Source organism: Elephantulus edwardii, unplaced genomic scaffold, assembly GCF_000299155.1.
Source record: "Elephantulus edwardii isolate Elephantulus edwardi_28Jun2011 unplaced genomic scaffold, EleEdw1.0 scaffold00067, whole genome shotgun sequence".
NCBI lineage: Eukaryota > Metazoa > Chordata > Mammalia > Macroscelidea > Macroscelididae > Elephantulus > Elephantulus edwardii.
The window spans coordinates 9,991,359-10,015,072 of NW_006399817.1; the positions used below are offsets into that span (position 1 = coordinate 9,991,359).

The following is a 23,714-nucleotide window of genomic DNA, read 5'->3' on the forward strand; positions in this document are numbered from 1 at the left end:
CTTGGAATATCATTGCTTTTAATTCTCGACTCATATACTTTTAACTTGTTAGTTAAATTTGTGTCTCCTAGGCTGCAACAGTTCCATTATACATCTTCAAGGATATGAACATGTATGGTTAAGCACAATGGATAGCAGTTCATCTAAATTCCAAAATCAATCTCCACAATAGTCTACGTGTTTCCTATTGCCAAAGGGGCCCTTTGGAGTAGTGAGAGAAGATCTTCACCCTGAAACCTACAGCGTCCCTTCTAAGCAGGAAGTAGCTAGGAGAATATGCCAAGGCCTTTTCCTTATGAATCAGGATGAAATCTCTCTCACGGAGGAGTGATAAGGAATGGCAAAGGACACACTGACAAAGGAAATTAATCAGAACTGATTTTGACAAGCACTGTGGCAATTGGACAATTAATACAGACTTTCAAGGGGGGAAAAAAAAGAGAGGAACGAACTGGGGAGAGTAGAGAAAATAGTGCAACAATGAATGAATGGAAACCCAAAATCTCTGTAAATGTTCATTAAAATTAATAAAATAAAATAAAATTTTAAAAAAGACATGATAAATGCATACAGATATATTGGAGATTAGGGCTCGATATGAAACTGATAAGATAAACTATCATAAATGTTTGTAAACTGTTTCCTGGTCAACATTGTACAGAGTTGACAGTCTCTTTTAAATAAAATTTTAAAAACAACCTGTCAAAAATGTTTTATCTGTTTCTTCCCATCTAGTTCACTTAATAAACCACAATGAAATACCCCTACTTCACATATTTATTAATAAAACATCTTTCTATCTATCATTAAAACTTATTTTCAGAACATATAACCTAGCAAATAAGGCGGGGGAAAATGGTCATATGATTTCCATTTTATAAAACAGGCAAAGTGGTACAGATAATAAAAAAATCAGGGCCACGATCACCACTACTCCCCATGGAGAGCAGCTCATGAAAAACTGCAATACTCCTCTGAGTATGTGAAAACCGCTAACTTTCCGAAGAAAGACTCCAACCCTTCAAATATATGAAATGTTCTACTCACCACGAAAATGAAAATAAGGTTCAATAGTGATGTCTCCACTTCAACAAGTAGCGTCTTAAAGATGCCCTGTACATAAAGATAGAAGTATAATAAAATTCTTACTCTGAAGCATAGTATTCAAGAAATTGTTGGTTTTGCTTCATAAAGTCATTTTTACTTAAAGTTTTTATTCCCTCTTTCATAGAGATACAAAATTATTTGGCAAGGAAAAATTAAAGGCAAACAAGATGATGAAGGGTCATATATTGTGACAAGAACTTTACCATGCTGTTCAATTGTATCCTTTTAGTAATCCTGGAAAAGGATGCCAAGATTCTACGACTTAAAATAAGACTAGAATCTACATACAAACCCTAATGCCTCAAAAATATTTTATTGTTGTTGGTGGTGATGTGTACTGTACAGTCAGAACCAATCCAGAGCTGACCCTCCGGTAGGTTTTCAGAGGCAGTTAATAAATCACAAGCTAGGAGACTGTCCCTCCTTCTGATTCCCTTTCTGCAGTTAAACATATAGTTCAGCCAAAGGCTTACAAAGAAACACAGTGAGGAGGATATTCAAAACGTAGGCATATTTTTTAAAAGCAGGAGATACATTTTTAAATATACAATAGTATCCTTTAGGTGTTTAAAGAACTACTGCTGATATGCACATAAAAACACAAAAGAAATTTCCATTTTGTGCTATCAACTCAAAGCCTTGATATTTGAATGCAGGAGCTGCTGTTCAAAAGACAGAAGGGCAAACTACTCCAGTGTGATCTGCTGTTGTTATGTGTCATTGAGTCAAAACAGGCTCATAGCTGACCCTTCAACCCGTTTTCAGAAGCAGTAAATCACATGGGAGGAGACCGCTCATCCTTCTCAGTGGTGCAGCTGCTGGAGTCAAAGCACATGCCTTTGGGACTGAAGTGTACCTTCCTAACACTTGGCCAGCAGAGCACACTATTGCTTCTGAAAACTCACTAGAGGGTAAGCTATGAGTCAGTTCTGACCTGATGGCCCTTACCAACAACCAACAATATTGCTGCTGTTGTTTTCACATGCCGCACGAGAATAGACTGTCGATCTTTCTTCCACAGAGCTGGTGGGATCTACCCATGTACCTTTGGGTTGGAAGTGTAATTCCTTATCAACAGGCCACCAGAGCTCCCATAAAGAGTCTATGTTGGTGGTGGTGGTGGTGTGTCATAGTGTTAGAACTCACTCATAGTTGACCCTCCAGCATGTTTTCAAAGGCTGTATACTGCATGAGAAGAAACGGCATCTTTCTCCTTAGAAGCAGAGGGTGGATTCAAACTGCCTGCTTTTGGTTTGACAGCATAATTCTTTGGCACTAGGCCAAAAGACCTCTCTAATGACTCTATAACACATTAAACACACACACAAACACACCCCCAACAGAACAACCAAAAGAAGAATATCAGTAACATATCAAAATCATAGTATTTGTGTGCTAATTTTTTAAAATCCGTAATAGAGTATACAACAAACTGTGGCTGACTGTGAAGAATGGGAATCCTAGAATACTTGATTGTGATTATGTGAAACCTATATTCGGAACAGAAGGCAGCCATCAAAACAAAGCAAGGTAACATGGCATGGTTCAAAATTGGGAAGAGTTTATGCCAGGGATGCATCCTATACCTTTTCAGTCAAAACGTGGAATAGATCATCTGGGAGCCTGAGCTTTATGAAAAGAGAAATGTGGCATGAGGATTGGAAAAAGACTCATCAAGAACCTGCATTATACAGATGACACAACATTGCTTACCAAAACTGAGGGTCTGAGGCATTTGCTGCAGAAGGTCAAGGACTGTAGTCTTCAATATGGATTGAAGCTCAATATCAAGAAAACAAAGATTCTCACCACTGGGCCGATTGGCACAATGATAGATGATGAAGAGACTGGGATTGTTAATAGCTTCAGCTTGCTTGGCTCCACAATCAACACTCTTGTACCACAACTACGAAATCAAAAGTTGAATTTCATTGGGAAAGTCTGTGGTCAGGGACCTCCCCAGAATACTGAGGAGCAACAATGTCAGCCTGGAAACTAAGGTGCACCTAATCCAGGCTATAGTCTTTGCAATTACTTGGTGTATATTAGAAAGCTGGACAATGACTAAAGATGATAGAAGGAAAATTGATCCCTTTGAGCTGCGGTGTTGGAGAGGAGTGGTAAATATACCATGGACTGCTAGGAGAATAAACAAATTCATCCTGCAGAGGATGAAACCAGGCTGCTTCTGGGAAGCAAGGATTCTGAAGCTCCATCTGACATAATTTGGACATGTTGCAAAGAGGGATCAGTCCTTGCAGAGAGACATCACTCTTGGGAGAATGGAGGGACAGAGCAAGAGAGGAAGACCCTGGATGAGGTAGACTGATTCAGTGACTGAGGTAATGTGAGTAGATGTGTCAGAGACAGTAAGGTGGCTCAGGATAGAGCAGGGTTCAGAGCTGTTGTACATAGGGTTGCTATGAGTAGACTAGACAGCATGTAACAACAACAATATAGTATCCTTTTTAAAAAATGCACCTCTAACTATGTTGTTTCTTTTGTCATATAAGTTTGACAACAATGAAAACCAATTTTTGAGTGATAGATATCCAAACCTGAATTTCAATTTTTAGTAATGGCAGTAAAAAAAAAATACTAAAAGTTAGTATTTTATTCTCTGATTCCAATTCTAATGTAATAATTTCTCACTTGCCTAGAGGCTACACATATATGACAACCTTAGGAATGTCAAAGAGTAAGTTAAAAAGTTATACAGTCAGCTGAATCTATGTCACATAGACTGTATGTCAAAGTTCTACATTTTTCCATAGAAGATGCCCTCGAGCTCAGTTCAGATCTTCTTTAATCAGATTTTAGACAAAGTTCTACTGGCATTAATAATCAAATCAATCCAAAGCAGGTTAAAAGTATTGGTGAGAAGTATTAACTTTGAATTTAGAAGCTAAATTTGTTAAAGGTAAAGATAATGAGGCTGTTGTTAGGCACCATCAAGTCAACTAGTATTCATAGCAACCCTATGAACAGCCAGCCTGAACCCTGTCCTATCCTGGACCACCCTTATCATTTCTCACACCCTAGAGATCATTGCTGAAGTCAACATGTCAATCCATCTCACTGGGGGTCTTCTACTCCATCGCTGACCCTCCATCTTTCCAATATGATGCCCCTTTTCAAGGACTAGCCTCACCTAGCTACATACCCAAAGTATGAAAGACAAAGCTCCACTGTCTCTGCTCCCAAGAAGCATGCTGGCTGCATTATTTGTGGTTTTGGCAACAATCTCAATCTCTTCTCCATCTATCATGGTGCTGCCAATAGCCCAGTGGTAAAAATCTTTGTTTTCATGATGTTGAGCTTCAATCCATATTTAAGGATGCAGTCCCTGATTTTCGAGAGCAAACACTTCAGATCCTCTTCAGTTTCGAAGAGCAAGGTTGTGTCATCTGCATAATGCAATTGTTGATGACTTCTTCCAATCCTGAGGCACATTCCTCCTCCTATTTCCACATTACATTAGATTCTTTTTCTTGGGAATGGGCATAAACATGGATCCTTCAGGTCAGTTGGCAATGTAGTTGTCTTCCAAATTTCATGGCACAGACTGGTGAGACGTCCAGGGAGGTGTCTGTCAGGTTAAATATGTTGTAAAATGTGACTGAAATATATGCAATGCGTGTTATTGTTATATGTCATCGGATCAAAATTCACTTCTAGTGACTTTCCAGTGGCTTTTCAGAGGCTGTAAATCACACAGGAGGAGACTGCCCATCTTCTCTCATGGACCCACTGGTGGATTTTAACTGCATTCCTTTGTCTGGGCAGAACAATTCCTTATTCACCAGGCCACCAGAAGAGTGGATGAGACAGATTTTTTAAAAACAAACTAAAGCAATCCTCTGTAGCATGGATAAATGGAAACTTCAGAAGTTCCTCCCTTCTTTTTCTTTGCCATAATGGCAAGGAAAAAATGACAACAGTAATATTGTACTTGTTAGATACTATCAAATCTACTCCAACTCAGCAACTCCATTTATAAGAGATCAAAATCTTGCCCAAACTTGCACCATCCTTATAATCTCCATTTTTCCCACAGTCATTGTTACAGTCACAGGGTCAATCCACCGTGTTGAGGGTTTGCCTCTTCTTTGACAAATTACAACAATGCTGTTACATTGGTGTCATTGTTTTTGTGTTTAGGTGCAGCTGGGTCGAGTAAAACCCATAATGATCCTATGAACCCTGATCTGCACCCTGTCCTATCCTGTGCCTTCCTCAGACTTCCTGACACACTAGAGCACCTTGTGGCAGTCATTGTGTTGATCTACCTGGTTGAGGGTCTTCATCTCCTTCAACAACCCTCTGCCTTTCTGAGTTTCACAACAGCAACAGTTATCCAGAATAGGAGATGCACAGGAAATTGGACTTGGGGGTGGGGGGAAATTGTGCAACAGTAAAAGAAACTTTTTAAAGAGAAAAGTGAATTGAGGTGGGGGGTAGGAAGGTAAATGTGCAATAATGAATGAATGGAAATCCAAATTTTCTGTAGACATTCATTAAAGTATTAATAAAAAAAGTATATTGTTGTTGTTGTGCCATCAAGTCGCTTGCAACTCATAGAGACCTATATACAACAGCCATGAAGCCCACTCTATCCTGTGCCAGTTTTACCATCTCCAACATACCTACCCTCATTATATAATTTAGTTCTATAAGAACTCCTCTATATTCTCCAGGTGATTTTAAGTAAGTAAAACATTTCTCAACCATACCATTAAAAACAGAAAAGGGGGGGGGGACCAAACCAAGGCTTTAAGCATAGTTCTTATACAAACTATACAGTAAAAAGTGGATGTGTAATAGTATATGAGGTGAAGAAAGTGAGAGGAATAGTACATGGGGGAAAGTTTTTCCTTTTTGGATGCATTCCAGAAATAAATGGAAATAAAATAAGAAATTAATATGTTTTAGAACTTCTAATGAACAAAAGTATTATCAACAACTGGTAGCCACATGCAAAGACAACCACATATAATATGTGTCTTAGAACAAACAAGTCTAAGGTGTTCCTCAAGGTCAAGGAGGCTGAAAGGGTCTCACAGACTTGGAGCACGCTGTCAGGAGGGGCCAGTCTTTGGGAAAAGGCATTCTGTGAAAGGCAGAGGACCAAAGAAAGAAAGGAAGTCTTTCAACAAGATAGACTGACACAGTGACTCAAACAGGGGGCTTGAGCATACCAGAGAGTGTGAGGATGGTGCAGGCAGAATACAGCAAGGCTCAGATCTGTTGTTCATAGTCACTGAGTCATAGTCGATTGAAGGCACCTAGCAACAATCAATAACAATAAAAGAAAGTATCTTTTCCTTACTTAGTATCATAGACTCAGCTCTGACTCATAGCGACTCTGCAACAGAGCAAGAAACAGACCAATTTTGGAAGAAGTCAGAGCACTCAAGAGATATTAAGTGGGAAAGAGGAGGGAGGAAGAAACAAAAGGGCAAGAAAGAAGGAAGGAAGGAAGATGAAGAAAGGAAAAGAAGAAGAATGTAAATTTTATTACACCTTTAGAAGTCATTGCACAAAAAATGTACATTATTAGACTATGTTAGACTATATCACAAAGATGTACCCAGCAATTATCTAGCTGTGGAAAATTCCATGGGGTAAAATCTCTTCCAACCACAAATTGAAAAAAAAAATACGGATGAGAAAGTTTATATACTAAAAGAGTTGTCACAAAGCATACTGTTGCTGTCATGTGCCCTCTCGATGGAACCAACTCACAGCTGATCCTTCAGTGGGTTTCCAGAGGCTGTGACATGCACAAGGGAGACAGCCTATATTTCTCTGCGAAGCAACTAACTCAGATTCAAACCATATGTTGCTGGGTGTATTCCTTACTGTTAGACCACCAGAGCTCACAAAGAAAGTATATTAGCTAACACAAAGGCTAGTCTCTGGATCCTGATTCACACAAAATGTAAAAAAATAAAAATTTTAAAAAAAATCACACCGAAAAAATAACTTTAACTAAACAACTAGAAAATTAAGCATTAGCTGGATGCTTCATAAAACTAAAGAACCACAGCTACTATCTCACTCAATGACTCTCATTTCCTGGTATTTCATATGTACTGCAATAACAAAAAGTCTACCATTCAACAGTTTTGTGCACTAATGACATGTATCTGACAGTAACAAACTCAAAGATGCAATGTAAGCCAACACTATGTTAGCTAAAGTTGTATGTTAGTTTGGCTGGGATATAATTCTCAGTGGCGTGGCAGTCATGCAATGATGTAGTCAACCTCTATTTTGGGATCCAATCCAGTTATCCTTCATTTTATCACACCACCAATTTTTGTTTAATGACTTTAACTGTGTAACTTAACCATGCCAACTTAACCATGCCAATAAGCAAGGAGTAAGTACACTGTTAACTTTTAGTTTCAGGTGTGATAATAAAATTATAGGTATGTTTTTAAGGAGTTTTTCTTTTTTTAGGTAGGATAACATGATGAATTATTGAAAGATAATATATATCCGAGATTTCCTGTTTCTTAAAAAGACAGAAGACAGTAGATGATAGAGATGAAACAAGATTCACCAAGAGTTTCTCACTGCCGAAGTTAAATGATGACTACGTAAGAGTACAGTAAACTATTCTATGTACATTGTATATTTAACATTTTCTAAAATGTTTTTTAAACTTTAAAATATGGTACATTAAAAAAAAAACCAACCCTGGAACTGCAAGTCCTTTAATAAAGGCACTTTTAAGAATAGTTTAAAGTTTGTTTAACTGCTTGTTCCCATAAGGAAAAAAAATGTTTTGATTAAATAATAACAAACGTATCAGCTAGTAGATATTTGTCTCAATTGCTTACTTAAAGTGCTACACTTTTGGGGGTTTTTTGGTTGGTATGTATTTCTTTGAAAATTGAAAAGTAATTACTGTTTAAAAACATTACCCAATTGCCAGATTTTAGATTTATTTCTTCCAAAAATTGCTGTTATTGTTCACATCAACTGTCATTAGGAAGACACAATAATTCTTCAAGTTAGAATAGTGTATTTAAAATGTATCATATTGGTCCCTACTGCAGAGCTGCTGCAGAAAAAGCATCTTCAAGGGCCCACACGCTGCTAACCCCTCAGCACGCCATGCAGCTGCTACTGGTGCCACTGCTGCTCGGGCCCCTGAGGCCTGGCCATCAATGAACCCACTGTGCGCTTCAAGGAGCAGTTTCTGGATGGAGATGGGTGGATGGAATGCTGGAACGAATCCAAACACATGTCAGATTTTGGCAAATTCATTCTCAATCCGGGCAAGTTCTATGGTTTCTAGGAGAAAGTTAAAAGGCTGCAGACAAGTCAGGATACCTATTTCTATGCCCTATCAACAAGAATCAAGCCCTTCAGCAATAAGGACAAGATCCTGTTGGCATAGTTTACAGTGAAGCGTGAGTAGTGAGTGTAGGGGTGGCTGTATAAAGCTGTTTCCTTGTGGCTTGAACAAAACGGGCATGCGTGGAGACTCTGAATACAGGATCTTGTTTAGCTCTGACACCAAGAAGGTGTCATTTTCAACTACACAGGCAAGAATGTGCTGATCAACAAGGACATGGGCTGCAAGAATAATAAATTCACACACCTGTACACTCTGATCATAAGACCCAACAACATCTATAAGGTGAAGATTGACAACAGCCAGTTGGAGTCAGGCTCGTTGGAAGAGGGGACTTCTGCCAGCCAAGAAGAACTCTGAAGCTGCCAAGACTAAGACTGGGATGAGCAGGCCAAAATCGATGACTCCACAGACTCCAAGCCTGAGCACATTCCGGATGCTGATGCCAAGAAGCCTGAGGATTGGGACACGGAGATGGATGGAGAGTGGGATTCAGGACCACTCATGATTCAAAACCCTGAGTGCCAAGGTGAGTGGAAGCCCCAGTAGAATGACAACCCAGATTACAAAGGGAAGTGGATCCACCAGAAATCAACAACCCAGGGTACTCCCCTGATACTAATAACATCTACTCCTATGACAGCTTTACAGTGCTAGACCTAGATCTCTGGCAAGTCAGGTCTGGCACCATCTTTGACAACTTTCTCATCACTAACGGTAAGGCCTATGCTGTGGAGTTTGGCACCGAAATGTGGGGAAGTCACAAAGGACATTGTAAAACTCTTGAAGGATGAAGAGGATGAGAAGGAAAAGAAGCACAAGGAGGAAGAGGAGGTAGAGGACAAGGAAGGAGGACAAAGATGAAGATGATGAGGATGAAGAGAACAAAGATGATGAGGAGGAAGAGGAAGATGTGGCTCAGGCCAAGGATGTGCTGTAGCGGCCACACCACCTGCCTCCAGGGCTGGACTGAGGCCTGAGGGCTTCCGCTGCAAAGCCAGCTGCATCAATGTCTCTATAACACTGGAGAGTATTTTTATTTTGAATTTTGGTTATGTTCTACCCTCCATTTTTTTAACTGGTGTTTTTGTCTTTAATCCTCCCTCAGCCCCCACCTCTGGTACTACTTAATCATAAAGATATTTAATCAATATCTTTTTTCTTTCTCTCTCCTCTCCCCTAATCCCTTAGTCTCTTTCTGGTCCAGGGGCAAGTGGTGTAGAAAATCCCAGGACTGAGCTTACATTTGCTCTTTCCTGGAGCCCAGGGGAGGGGGGAGCAAAACGGTATAGGTGAAAAGGAGGTATCCTCAGTACTGGGGATGTGGTTCTCAGAGGCCAAGCTCTGGCCCTCCCTTTCACCTTACTCCCAGAACTGGGCCACTTCTTGGTGGGGCAATGGATTCTCAGTCCACTTAATACTGAGAATGTAAGAACTACAAACAAAATTTCAATTTAATTTTTATGTCTAAAAAAATTAAAATTAAATGTATCATATAATAAATACTATTAAGTATGAGACCATTTATTTAATAAAGCAGAAAGAAATCAAAGTTTCGAGATCCAATTCTACTTCTCCTATTTATAGCTATATAAAGTCTCCAGTAAGCTCTTTCTTATTCACCTGCAAAATGGATAAGAATAATTTTTTCCATACAGCGCTGTCGTATATGGTTTGAATTGTTGTTAAAAGAATAACTTTCTATTCACATCACATACTTTGGGCATGTTGCTAGGATGGTCTGTTCCTTGAAGAGGAACACAGTGCTTGGAAGAGTAAAGGGTCAATAAAGGAGAAGAAGACCCTCAACCAGGTGGATTGACACAGTGACTGTCATCATGGGCAGGAAGTGTGTCAGGAAGTGTGAGGGTGGCACAGAATAGGATGGCAGTCAGTTCTGTTGTTCATAGGTTCGCCATGAGCTATACTTGACTTGACGGGTTATACTCGACTTCACAGCACCTAATTGTAACAATAAATCTACAATAATTATTCTACCTAATATTTAATAATAATATTACTCCCCCAGATGGTAACAATATTTCCTGTTGGAGCAAATGGTCACCTGGAAAAAACATGTATTTGGAAGGTTAAGAGATCCTAACAGATTATCACTAACATTGATAAGAATATGAATTCCAGAACACTTAACTGTGCTCCTAACAAAATCTATACCTAGACCAAGAAATTGCTGTCAGAATGAAGGAACAGTGCATAGTTTTTAAATCAGGGAGTGCATGCATCAAGGCTGTAGTCTTTACCCATACCTACTCAATCTGTTTGTTGAGCAAATAATTTTCAAAGCCAGGCTCAATAAAGAATGTGGTATCAGAATTAGAGGAAGGCTTGTCAAAAATCTGTGTTATGGAGATTACACAATTTTTCTCACTGAAAATCAGAAAGATATGAAATACATGCTGCAGAAGATTAGGGACTACAACCTTCGGTATGGATTACATTTCAATATCAAGAAAACAAAGGTCGTCAATTCAGGATCCGAGAGTCAACATTGATCGATGCAGAAAAGACTAAAACTGTCCATTATTTCATCTCGTTTGGATCAACAATCAACATTCTTGGTATTGTTGTTGTTTTTGTGTACCATCATGTTGGAACTGACTTATAGTTGACCCTCTGGTGGGTTTTCAAAGGCAGTTCATCTAATGGGAGGATATTGCCTCTTCTCCCACATAGCAGCTGGTAGCCTTGAACCACATGCCTTCTGGGATTGCAGTGCAGCTTCCTGTCACTAGGCCACAAGCGCTACCTACCAAAAATCAGGAGAGATAGTGCATTGGGCAAGGCCGCTGTCAGGGACCTCTCCAAAATGATGAAAAGCAGTGATGGTGATGTCAGACTAAGGTGTGCCTCATTCAATCCATGGTTTTCTCAATCATCTGCTACACATCAGAGAGCTGGACAATGGATGACAGAAGAAGAATTGATGCCTTTGGGTTACAATGTTGAAGAAGAGTACTGAATGGACTGCCCAAAGAGAACATATACAGGTCTTAGAAAACATGACATTAGAGTGCTCTTTGGAGGCAAAGATGGTGAAGCTTCATCTTTAGTATTCTGAACATGTAGCTAAGTGAACTATTTCATTGAAAGAGGAGTATACTTGAGGTGGGGGTGGGGGTGTTGGGGGGGATTGTATGTATACCAATGAAGGAGTTTTTCTTTGGCTTTTCAGGGAGAAGAGCAAACTGGGGGTGGGGAGAGAAGTGCAACAATGACTGAATGGAAATCCAAACTCTCTATAGCTGTTCATTGAAATTAATTAAAAAAAGAATAAAAAAAAAGAAAAGGTAAAAAAAGAGAGAGAGACATTATGCTTGGAAAGATGGAGGGTCAGCAAAGTAGAGGAAGACCCCCAATGATATGGTGACTTTAGCAATGGGCTCTAGTGTGTCAGAGATGAAGAGGAGGGCACACGATAGGGCAGGATTCAGGCTGACTGTTCATGGTGTTGGCAATGAGTCATGCTCGACTCGATAGCACCTAACAATAGCAAGAGATCCTTCACCCTCTGCAGCTCGGAGTAGTCCTTAAGATTTATCTGAGTCACATAAATCCTACTTACCTGAGTTACAAAGATTTTATGTAAATATTTTTAGTTAAGGATAGGCTGCTTTAAGGTGAACACATAAGTCACACTTAAAATATGTATCTGAAGGAGCAACCTACATTAAAAAAAATAAAAATCATTGGACTTACTAATAATATTCATACTTTAAGAAACTGTGACTCTTGAAGATGAAGACAAAGCATTAACAAACCAGCTGCTTTCCAGCAACTCACCTGCTGTCCTCGGACAAGGTGCCTCCATCTTAAAGCACTTAGGGAGTTATCAATCATCTGTTTACACGTTTGTTCTCACTAGATACAGTCAGAGTTATGGTACATACATAGCTGAAATCCAAGGAAACAGTAGACATATTTATCTTTCTTCATATCACCATTGCCTACATAGTGCCTGGCAGCAGCAGGTACTTAACAAATGTTTGTGGAATACACGTGTAAGTGAGCACGTTCACATCAAGGGCTTTTGGATCAAATCATTAACTACTCTATTCTTAAATACTTTTTAATAGAGTCAAGTCTACCAAATCTGAGAGTAGGACCTAAAGAGACTTGTCTTATTTTTATCCCTAAGTCCTTCATATGCACATCTATGTGTTGTTAGATAACTATCTAATTGACTACAACCTGCAACAACCCCATCAACACCAGGTCTGTTCCCTGCCCTGTCCTGTCCTGTGTCATCCCCATTATTTCTGATATACTTGAGCCCACTGTTACAGTCACTCTGTCAATCCTTCTCATTGAAGAAGGTTTTCTTCTCTTTCACTGACCCTCTACTTTTGCAAGCATGATGTCTTTTTCCAAGGACTGCTCCCTCCTAACAACATGCCCAAAGTATGTGAGATGAGGTTTTACCATCTTTACCTCTACGAAGCACCCTGATCTGATTGCACTTTCTCCAAATGCAATGCCTATCACATAAGTTCCTGTAAGCTCGGGAGAGTAATCCAGAGATACTGTCTATGCTGAATTAAAGTGAGTGAGAGTAGCTATTTTTTTTTCAAATATTTACTGGCACTCACTTGAATTCAACAGAGACAATATTCCTAGACTTTCCCCAAGTTTAAAGCAGCCTATGTGATAGGTAGTACATTACACTGAATACCATATACATTAGCTCTTGATACCTTTACAACATTCTTGTTAAGTACTCTCAATTCAGAATGGACATATAGTTGACCCTCTAGTGGGATTTCAAAGGCTATAAATCGCACAGAAGGAGACTGTCCATCTTTCTCCCATGGGGCAGCTAGTGGATTCAAACTGTGTGCCTTTGTGTTGGCAGCACAACTCCCACCATTAAGCCACCAGAGCTCCCTAAGAATCAATCAACAGTAGTATTGTTCCCATTTTCATAAGAGAAGATAATGAGGCTTAAAGAGGTTAGAAAAGATGTCCAAAGGCCCATGATCATAAAACAGAAATAGCATTTGTACAAGGTCCTTTTGACCTGGACAGGGACTACTAGTAAAGAAAAATTCTTCCAAGATGATTCTAAAGGTCCCTTAAGTTCACTTTAGAAATTTTTCCAAAAATTTATAAAAAGGAACACTATTGTTCATCAGGGAATCCTTCATCTGTAACTCTTAGCATTTTCTAACACAAAACTCCTGTAAATACAGAGAAGACTAGCAAGCAGAAGCTGTTGTAACATCAAAAGAGAGAGCTGAGAATGGAAAACTATCTGGAAATTTGTTGAACAAAAACCTAGCAAAGGAAAAATAAAACTGTTACAGTTTTATAAAACTGATGCAGAATCTTAATGAATAAAGAAACAATTTCCTATTCATAGCTAAAATTTATTTAGGGCTTAAAGCTAACATCGAACTTACCAATTCATTAAATGGAAAAGCACTGAGGCACAAGGTTGCCATTAGAATTTGAGAGTCAAGTAGATATTGTACTACAGGTTTTAGCAGAGCCATTTGACATTAAAACTTTACTTTGTAAAAGTAATTCTGTAACTGGTCCTGTCTTTTACTTTGTTGTGGCAACGAAAACACCTCCAATGAGAGAGAGGTGTTTAGTTAACACATATCATCTGCTTAAGTGTAAATGCCAGTAGGAAATTATTATTGCTGCTATTATGTGCCACTGAGCTGATTCTGACTCATAATAACCCTTTGTAAAACAGAACACAACACTTGAAAGTACTGTACTATATTCACATCACAGGTAAGCAGATTTGAATGAATAAATCATTTTACTTCTTGACACCTGCTTAGATGGGCATTGACTATTCAACCAAGTAAAATGAAAATCTTCACATCGATCTTTCACCATCTATCATGAAGTATCTTACTGGTCCAGTTGTGAGGCCTTTTTTCTTCTTGTTGGCATAAAAGCAATGTTGTTGTATACTGTAGAGCCCTCACTAACCCATAACTGACCCTCTGGCAGGTTCTTAGAGGCAATTAATCACATGGGAGGAGACTGCTCATCTTTCTTCCACAGAGCAGCTGGTGGTGTCGAACCACGTGCCTTTGGGATTATAGCACAGCTTCTTGTCACTAGACCACCAGAGCTCCCTACACTGAAGGCTATTCATTAATCTCTATTTAGATTAAATTACTTTCTTTACACCACAACATGGAGATCAGTTACACCAAGTCTCAGTGACTAGAAAAAGTATTTTCATCAGAGGAGCAAGGTAAGTGTAAACATGCTTGGGTTAAAGGGGGCTGAGGGGGGCTTGTCTGTTCGTATTCTACTGCCTTATCTTATGAGATGCTCTGTGACACTTTCTTCCCCTCCTCCCTTCCTTATTCAATTAGTAACTAAGAAAATGTATCTCATGTAGACATACTTCTAGATCTCAGGCATTGAAGAATGAACCATAATCAGGATAGTCAAAGAAATAACTGATATTTAACTAGTATTTGACGTGTATCAGGTTCTGTTTAAACGCTTAACATATTTAATAGTGTGATGCTTATAAGAAGCCCATGAAGTAAGTAGTAATACTGTCCTACCTTAGAGATGAGAAAACTGAAACATGAGGAACAAAATAACTTGTAAACATAAACAGGAGCTCCAGTGGTCCAGTGGGTAAGAAGTTGTACTGCCAACCCAAAGGCTGGCAGTTCAACTCCACCAGCTCTTCATAGCAGAAGGATGAGCATTCTCCTGCTATGCAATTCACAACCTCTGAAAACCTGCTGTATGGTCAGCTATGAGTCAGTTCCAACTGGATCACTCAGAACCACCACCAAAGTGACAGAATCTAGATTCAAATACTTAAAACACTATATTTTAATGACTGAAAAGGTTAGGGGGAAAGCAACTAGGACTAAGATTTTAAGTAAATCATTTAAAAATGGATAATATCATAAATATTAGTCAATAGAATTGAGACTAAAACTAGCCATCATTTAAAATGTTTTTCCTCCCAAAGGGAAAATCTTATTTATTCAAAGAAATTATGATGCACACTTAAAATCACGCCTGTTTATTACAGACTGAGTTAATCATTCAATTGACTTCAGTTTATATGAAAAGCATTTTACTGAGTCATGGCATCTTGCGTGAGCATCCCTATAGCCATAAAAGACAGTAACTGACCATTATATTGTATATTGCCAAACCTAGAGGCATGGGACTCCTTCTCACTGGTACTGAGTAGCCAATACAAATTTAAAAAGCTATTTTGGAAACAGAAGTCAAACAGCCACCCCTAACTTAGATTAACCTATCCTCTAAGACATAGCTGCATGTTCTTTTGACAATCCTTGGGATATTCTGTATTCTCCAACACCAAAATTCAAAGGCATTGATTGATTCTTCTTTTGTCATACTTATTTATTATTTAACTTTCAGAAGCATAGGAATCATATAGCTGCCCATGAAGTAGAGAAGCCTTTCCTCATCGAGGGAGCTCTGGGGCTCTGCTGCAATCCCAAAAGCCTATGGCTCTAATTCACCAGCTGCTCTGCAGGTGAACAGTCTCCTATCTTGCAATTAACTGCCTCAGAAAATTCACTGGAGGGTCAGCTATGGGTCAGTTCTGACTGAATGGTACACAACAACACTCTCCAATACAAACTTGTTTCTTGTTCTTTCAAGTCCATGGGGTATTCAGGACTCTTGTCCAATAACACACACAATCCAAAGGTATTGATTCTTCTTCTGTTATACTTATTCATTGTCTAATTTTCAAATACATAGGAAGCAGTGAAAAAATGATGGCTTGGATCAGAGGGACCATAGTCTCCCTTGGAGGAAGTGAAACCAGGGCACTCCTTAGAGGCAAGGGTGGTGAAACTTTACCTCACATCCTTTGGGCATGCGGTCAGGAGGGGACAGTCCTTGGAAAAATGCATCATACTGGGAAAGGGTCAGTGAAAGAACACTCTCAACAATGTGAACTGACACAATGACTGTAACGATGTAAACATGTCAGAGAAGGTGAAGGTGGTACAGACGGTTCAGATCTGATATTCATGAGTTGCAGTCAACTCAGTGGCACCTAGCAACAATATAACCCCAGCCAGCTCCAGAACTGTACACCTACATATCAAAAAATAAGGTTTCTTAACCTAGAGAAAAACAAAAAATTCTTATTTTGACAGATTAATATGGCAAATACTGTGAGCACAGTATCCAACCCATTAAAATCACACTAAATCAGTTCTTTTCAAGTGGCTTTCTAATCATAATAACTCACAGAGTATAGCAAATCACATCATTGGATTTTCAAGCTGTATATCTTTGTAGAAGCAGATTCACATTTCTCTCCCACAAAGAATTTAGGAGGTTCAAACCAATTACCTTTAGGTTAGGAGCTGAACACTTTGATCACTGGATCATCAGGACTTCTTAGAATTCTCATCACTTACTTACAATTTCTTACAAAGAGAGGATACACAAAGAAACTATACTTGGGGGGGGGAATCTCTACATGGACCAAATAGGTATTAATTAGTTCCGTTTAGTCACTACTTAGAAATGTTTATAGCTGTTATATATGGTTTCACTCATATAGATACTTTAAAAGCAAGATATGGTGACTGACTAGTGCAGATACCTTGACCGAATGAAACCAGTTAACTAAATTACAATCATAAATGTGAGCATATCATGTAATCACACAAAGCCACTCCAGCAGTGGTTTAAAAGGCAATGCCACATTCTCTAACTTAGATGACCACATAGCTTTAACATGGGTTGCATCACCTATTAATACTTCTATTGCAAAAAAGGGAGCATCAATAGGACCTAAAAGGTCTGTTTGAGGTCAGCTTGCCCACATGAGTTTCTAAACCAGCTGTTTCAGTCAGTGACAGAACTAATAATTTTTTGTAAAGCAGGAGTCTCCAGGAGACTCTCTGGAATTCAAACTACCCTCAGTTTTACTGCGTGAAGTAAATTAATCCTCTACTGTATGCTATCATACTGGTCCATCTCCACTATCTCTAAAGCATAATTCACCATTTAATATCAAGCCATATTCTTGTTTGCCTAATAACACATTTCCCTTTGATATGCTAATTTAGTCAAGGCTGAATCTGATCTTTCATGCACAAGTTTACTCTTAAAATGGACTCGTTTATTTTAACATGACTCCCCCTCATCATATACTCTGGAACTTTACTAATAATTGACTTCTATGTCTCTTCCACTCTGTATCAACTCATGTTTAGATTAAAAAAATAAATCTCTTCCTGCAATCTCTGTACAGCTCTCAAAATTTACTCCTGTAAAGCTCTGGCTTACTTTGCTCTCCTCAGACCTAGAGTCTTAGACCATCGGTCTCCACTAATCACAGATGAGACTTCATTGAGTAACAGACACACCAAAAGCTTAATAATCAAGAAGCCTAGTTTCCATGCCTTATTCTTCCACTAGCTAACCTGAGCAACGACATTTTATTTCTTGTTAGGGGGAAAGAGTTCTGGGCCACAATTCCACAGCGTGTCACACTGCAGAACAAAAGAACTACTAGAATTCACTGTCCACCATAACTTGACTCATCACATTCATTAGCATCTATCATTCAACTTCATTCTCTCTCCTCCCAGGTACTGTTTACCCATCCCCCGCCCCCACCCCCACATTAGGTCATTTTTGCGCTGTACTAAATTCTTCTTCTAAAATGAATTCACTCTCATGTGTCTAAAATGTTCTCAAATATAAAGGTTACATAAGATTATTTTTGTCTTTGCCTTTTTATGACTTTTTTACAAATTTTCTCTCTAGTCAATAAATACAGGCATAATTTTGCTTTATTTTACTTTATTCCACTTCACAGAAAATACCTTTTCTACAAACTGAAGCTATGCAGCAATGGTGTATCAAGTAAGTCTAGAGAAGTCATTTTATTTCCAACAGCGTATGCTCACTTACATCTGTGTGTCATCACATTTTTATAATTCTCATAATATAATTTATATACACATGAGGAAATGAAAAATTTCTATGACTTGCTTTGTTATGATATTTCATTGCAGTTTATAATGAAAACTAATATCTCTGAAGTTTCTTTGTTATCTACATAGTAAATGCTGAGGGGTGGGGAGTGGAGGTAAGAAACAAACTTTCCAAATCAGAATTACAAGGTAAAGCCATCTAAACTCTGTAAAGCCTTACCTAGAGCTGTTCCTGGATATTTCATTGGATGTACACATTGAACCCTCACAACTTTAACATTAACCCACGTACATTTTAAACAAGAAGAGGATGGGCAGCTCCAAGGCCCTGTGACCTATGTAAAATCAGCAGGCAAGCAGATACAGTCAGAACCAACTTTGTCAGAACTATGGAAAACAACCAAAGGCTCACAACAACGGAGCAAATGCCAAGTGGGGGGTAGAAGGGAAGGCAACTTTAAAGTAGTAGGAACGCAATGTCTTTTATACATATTGTTGTTGTTATGTTGTTATGTGCTGTCAAGTCACCTGTGACTCAACATGACCCTATGTACAACAGTCCTAAACCCTGCTCTATCCTGTGCCAATCTTACTGTCTTTGACATACCTACCCTCATTACCTCAGATACTGTACCAATCCATTTCATCGAGGGTCTTCCTCTCCTGCCCTATACCTCTATCATCCCAAGCATGACACCCATGTCCAAGGACTGATCCCTCCTTGAAACATGTTCTAAGTATGTCAGATGGAGCTTCAGAATCCTTGCCTCCAAGGAGCAGCCTGATCTTACCCTCTCTAGGATGAACCTGTTCATTCTCTTAGCAGTCCCTGGTATATTCAATATTCTTCTCCAGCACCACAGCTCAAAGGCACCAAATCTCCTTCTATCCTCCCTAATCACTGTCCAGCTCTCTGATGCATACATAGCAAGTGATTGCAAAGATCATGGCCAAATCAGGTGCACCTTAGTCTCCAGACTGACATCATTGCTCTTCACTACTCTGGAAAGGTCTCTGACAGCCGACTTCCTTTCACAATATGTCTTTTAATTTCCTGGCTGCTGGTGCCAACAGTGCTTATTGTGGAGTCAAGCAAATTAAAGATGTTTATAATCTCAATATCTTTACCACCCATCATAATACTGCCAATTGGCCCAGTGGTGAGAATCTCTATTTTGTTGATATTGAAGCTTTAGTGCAGCAAGTGCTTCAGGTCCTCCTCAGTTTGAGGAAGCAGGGTTGTATCATCTGCATAATGCAGATTGTTGATTAATCTTCCTCCAATCCTAATGCCATATTTCTCTTCAGAGAGCCCAGCCTCTCAATAATCTGTTCTACATATAAACTGAAAAGGTTTGGAGATAGAACACATCTCTACCGCATACCTTCCCAATTTTGAACAATGCAGTGTTCCTCTGCTCTGTTCTGATGACTGCCTCCTGGTCCAAGTATAGGTTTCACATAAGTACAATCAAGTGTTCTGAGATTCTCATTCATCTCATAGTTAGCCATAATTTGTTGTGATCCACACAGTCAAAGGCCTTTGCATAGGCAAATAAACACAGACAGACATTCCTCTGGTATTCCCTGCTTTCAGCCAAGATCCATTTAACATTAGCTAAAATATCCCTAGTACTACAAGCCATTCTAAAACCCGCTTGCATATCTGGCAGTTCTCTGCTGACGTGCTGCTCCAGTCATTTCTGGATAATCTTCAGCAGAATCTTGTTTGCGTGTGATATTAATGATATTGTTCATAATTTCTACTCTCAGTCATATCACCTTTCTTTGGATTGGGAACAAATACAGTTAAGTCCCAATATTCTTGGAGAAAGACTCATCATTGACATATGTTATGCAGACAATACAATGTTGATCCCAAAGCTGAGGAAGAGTGGAAGCACTTGCTACAGAACATCAAGGGCTACAGCCTTCAATATGGACTGCATCTCAACATCAAGAAAACAAGTCTTCACCACCAGCATTAGGATAGATGAAGAAAGATGTTAAGAATTTTGTCTTGTTTGGATGCACAGTCGATAGTCACAGTACCAGCAGTCAGGAAGCCAAAAGATGAGTTCCACCAGAAAAATTTGCTGTCATGGACCTCTCTAGAATGCTAAACACCAGTGAAGGCAGTTTAGAGTCTTAAGATGTGCCTGATCCAACCCATGGCCTCTCAATTGCTTACTACGCATCTGAGAGCTAGACACAACCCAAGTAGTTGATAAGTCTTCCTCCAATCCTGATGCCACATTCTTCTTCCTATAGCTCAGCTTCCTGAATGATTTTCTCAGTATATATATTGAATAGGTATGGAAAAAAAGATATAAATATGATGTACACCTTTAAACCATGTGGTGGCCCCTTGTTCTGTTCAGATAACTTCTTTGTCTCTGTATAGGCTTTATCTTAGTGCAATGAAGTGTTCTGAGATTCCTATTCTCAATGTTAGCTGTAATTGTTATGATACACATAGTCAAATGCCTTTGCATAGTCAATAAAACACAAGTAAACATCTTTATTGTACTTTCTGCTTTTAGTCAAGATCTCTCTGACATCAGCAATTATATCCCTCATGTCTCTTTTGAAACCACCTTAAATTTCTGTCAGTACCATGTCAATGTACTACTCCAGATTACAGTTTAAAAGGGAAGAATCATTCTCAATAATATCCATTTTCTAAGTCTTGAAATTTATATATCTTGGTTTTTAAAGTAGAATACATAGAATTTTACAAAACAATTTCAGGTAGTTAAGTGTCTGAACACTCCCCAAAAATCTCTAGAGGTATTTCACTCTGGAAATGAAGCAACGTAAGATATAAACAAGTAAGCTCTAATTTATTTCATCTGATAAAAAGAAAATCAAGTATACCTAGATTATTTTAAATTGAATAATTCTGTGTGCAAAATTCTCTTCTGCAACAAGCCTTCTGGAATGTAAACATAAAACATTTAGAAGTATAACAGGTCTAAGCTTTTTCTCTTTCATTCAAATCCCCTTCTTCTTGCAGTGGTAAAAACATCACTGACTAACAACAAAAAATGCTTACCAGGCTTCTCAGTTTTCCACAGGACATTATTACCTCTGGTACTTGTTTATACAGCATATAAAACATACAGTCTTCTCTTCAATCCATACCACAAAATATCAGCACTTAATGTACTTGTCCAATATCACACTGAGCACCTGACAGAGTAAAACTGAAATAGATAGTAGATGGAACATTGGTATCTTTGAGCTCTGGTGTTGGAGAAAAGTACTGGATATCCTAAGCAGTGCCAAAAGAACAAACAGATAACTCTTGGAAGGCAGCTATGCTCACCATTATACCACCAGCATGGCACATAAACAGATGTGTCCTGGAGAGAGTACAGGCAGACTGCTTCTTGGAGGCAAAGATGGCAAGCTTCATCTCACATACTTGGAGCATGTTCTTAGAAGGGGCTATTCCTTGGAGAGGGACAGCATTCTCAAAAAGCTAAAGAGGCTAGATAGAGTGGAACAGTGACTGCTCTAGTGGGCTCAAGTTTGCCAGAGATGATGGTGACGACATGGAATAGGATGGGGTTGAGACTGTTTGTTCACAGGGTCACTATAGGTCATATTCCACCAGACAGCACCTAGTAGCAATAACGGAGAAGAGTTAGAGCACATGTAACTAAACTCTCGAAATCCATCCCTGCTTTGTTTTGGAAGAGATGAACATAAAATATCTGAACTATCATACTTACATTGTTCACAAAAATATATCTATTCCTTGATTATTTAAGGTTATACCTTAAGTAATCATTGAGGATTGACATAAGAAATAAATATTTAGGAAGAATATTTTATGCTGGTTTTTAACATTGTCTAATATGGTAATTTAAATAGATCTTTTCATGAAATGACCTCCTATGAGACTTATTAACTGTGGTATTTAATTCACATTTTCCATTTTCATTTACAGATATTTCTCTTTGCTTGTCTGTCATCTCCCGAGCATTATAACCTCCTGTAATCTAAACTAGATTGTCATCAATATCCTTTCTTAAATTCTAGCATGGCTCCTGTACATTATCTAGTTTAATAATCATTTAATAAATGGCTAAATCAAGCTACAATAATTTTGTTTTCCAGGCTGTTCTAAGTTTTTTTTTTAAATTCTTAAAGAACAAACTATATTTTTCTAGTTCTTTATATTTTACATGCTTTCTGAAACTGTGCTTTGCTCACAGTAAAATTTAATAATATTTGATGGTTATAATGATGATGACTTTGACAGTGGTCATGGTAGAAAGACAAACTGCCTTCATCAAACATATAACTTACCATTCATCTTCAAAATCAAATGTCCAAATAGTAAGTGACTAGCACTGTATGATGAGATTATTGATCATTATTTTCTTAGTACCTAAGGTTTCCAATGATAGGGGATTTTAATTACTCTCTCACACCAGCAAACCTTAAAGGAATCATTTGCTTATGCAGACAAAATTTTTATTAACAATAGTAAATCATGTACGAAAAAGTAACTCTTTTACCCAGGTTAGTTACATTTCAGAGGCTTCATGTATCCTGTCCGTTGGCCCCTACTTCCAAGGCTTCAGATTATCATTTTCTTTTTTTCTTTCTGCTGAAAATAACTGCCTGGGAAATTGGACCCTGGCTGCTTGAACCTGCTGGTGCTTGGATGAAAATAAGGAGAGAGCTGGGAGCCAAGAAGGACAATGATCCCTCATCCTGTAGCGACACACCTGCTGCCACTATGGTGCTCAGTGTGGGCTTGCACTGCCCTGCCCTAGTTCCAAACCTGGTTTAAATTCATTGTTCTTAGGAGTAAGTGTCCTTGATTATGCTTGGTTTTACACCACACACATTTCCTCCTATTTATATATAAAACTATCATAACCAAAGGCAATCTAATCCCATCAAATATCATGACCAAAGGCAATCTAATCCCATCAGTGGTCCAAGCATTCAATGAAGATAAGCCCCAAAGGACACATTCCTTTCAGTGTATCTACCAAAATAAGCTTCTCCTTAATCTGATGATTTGGTTTTCACCCGTCATAGGTTTCAAAAGCATACATCCTACAGCATAGGCCCAACAAGCTAAAGTCTAGAGATAAAAGCAGAAGAAATGTGTCTGACACCTAGAAACATTCACTCAGAGCCCCAGATTCAAGAACTCTCGGACTGTGAATAATTGCTTATTATTACAAGAAGTCAAAGTAGACTCACAAAATGGAACTACTGAATGTCTTTAATCATTTTGCTTAGTACTTAAGACCACAGCTATC

At 38.6% G+C, this 23,714-nt stretch overlaps 1 pseudogene; it reads left to right on the plus strand.

Moving 5' to 3' along the window:
* The first annotated feature begins 8,148 nt into the window (after positions 1-8,148).
* Positions 8,149-9,416, plus strand: LOC102858210 (annotated as a pseudogene).
* The last annotated feature ends 14,298 nt before the right edge of the window (positions 9,417-23,714 follow it).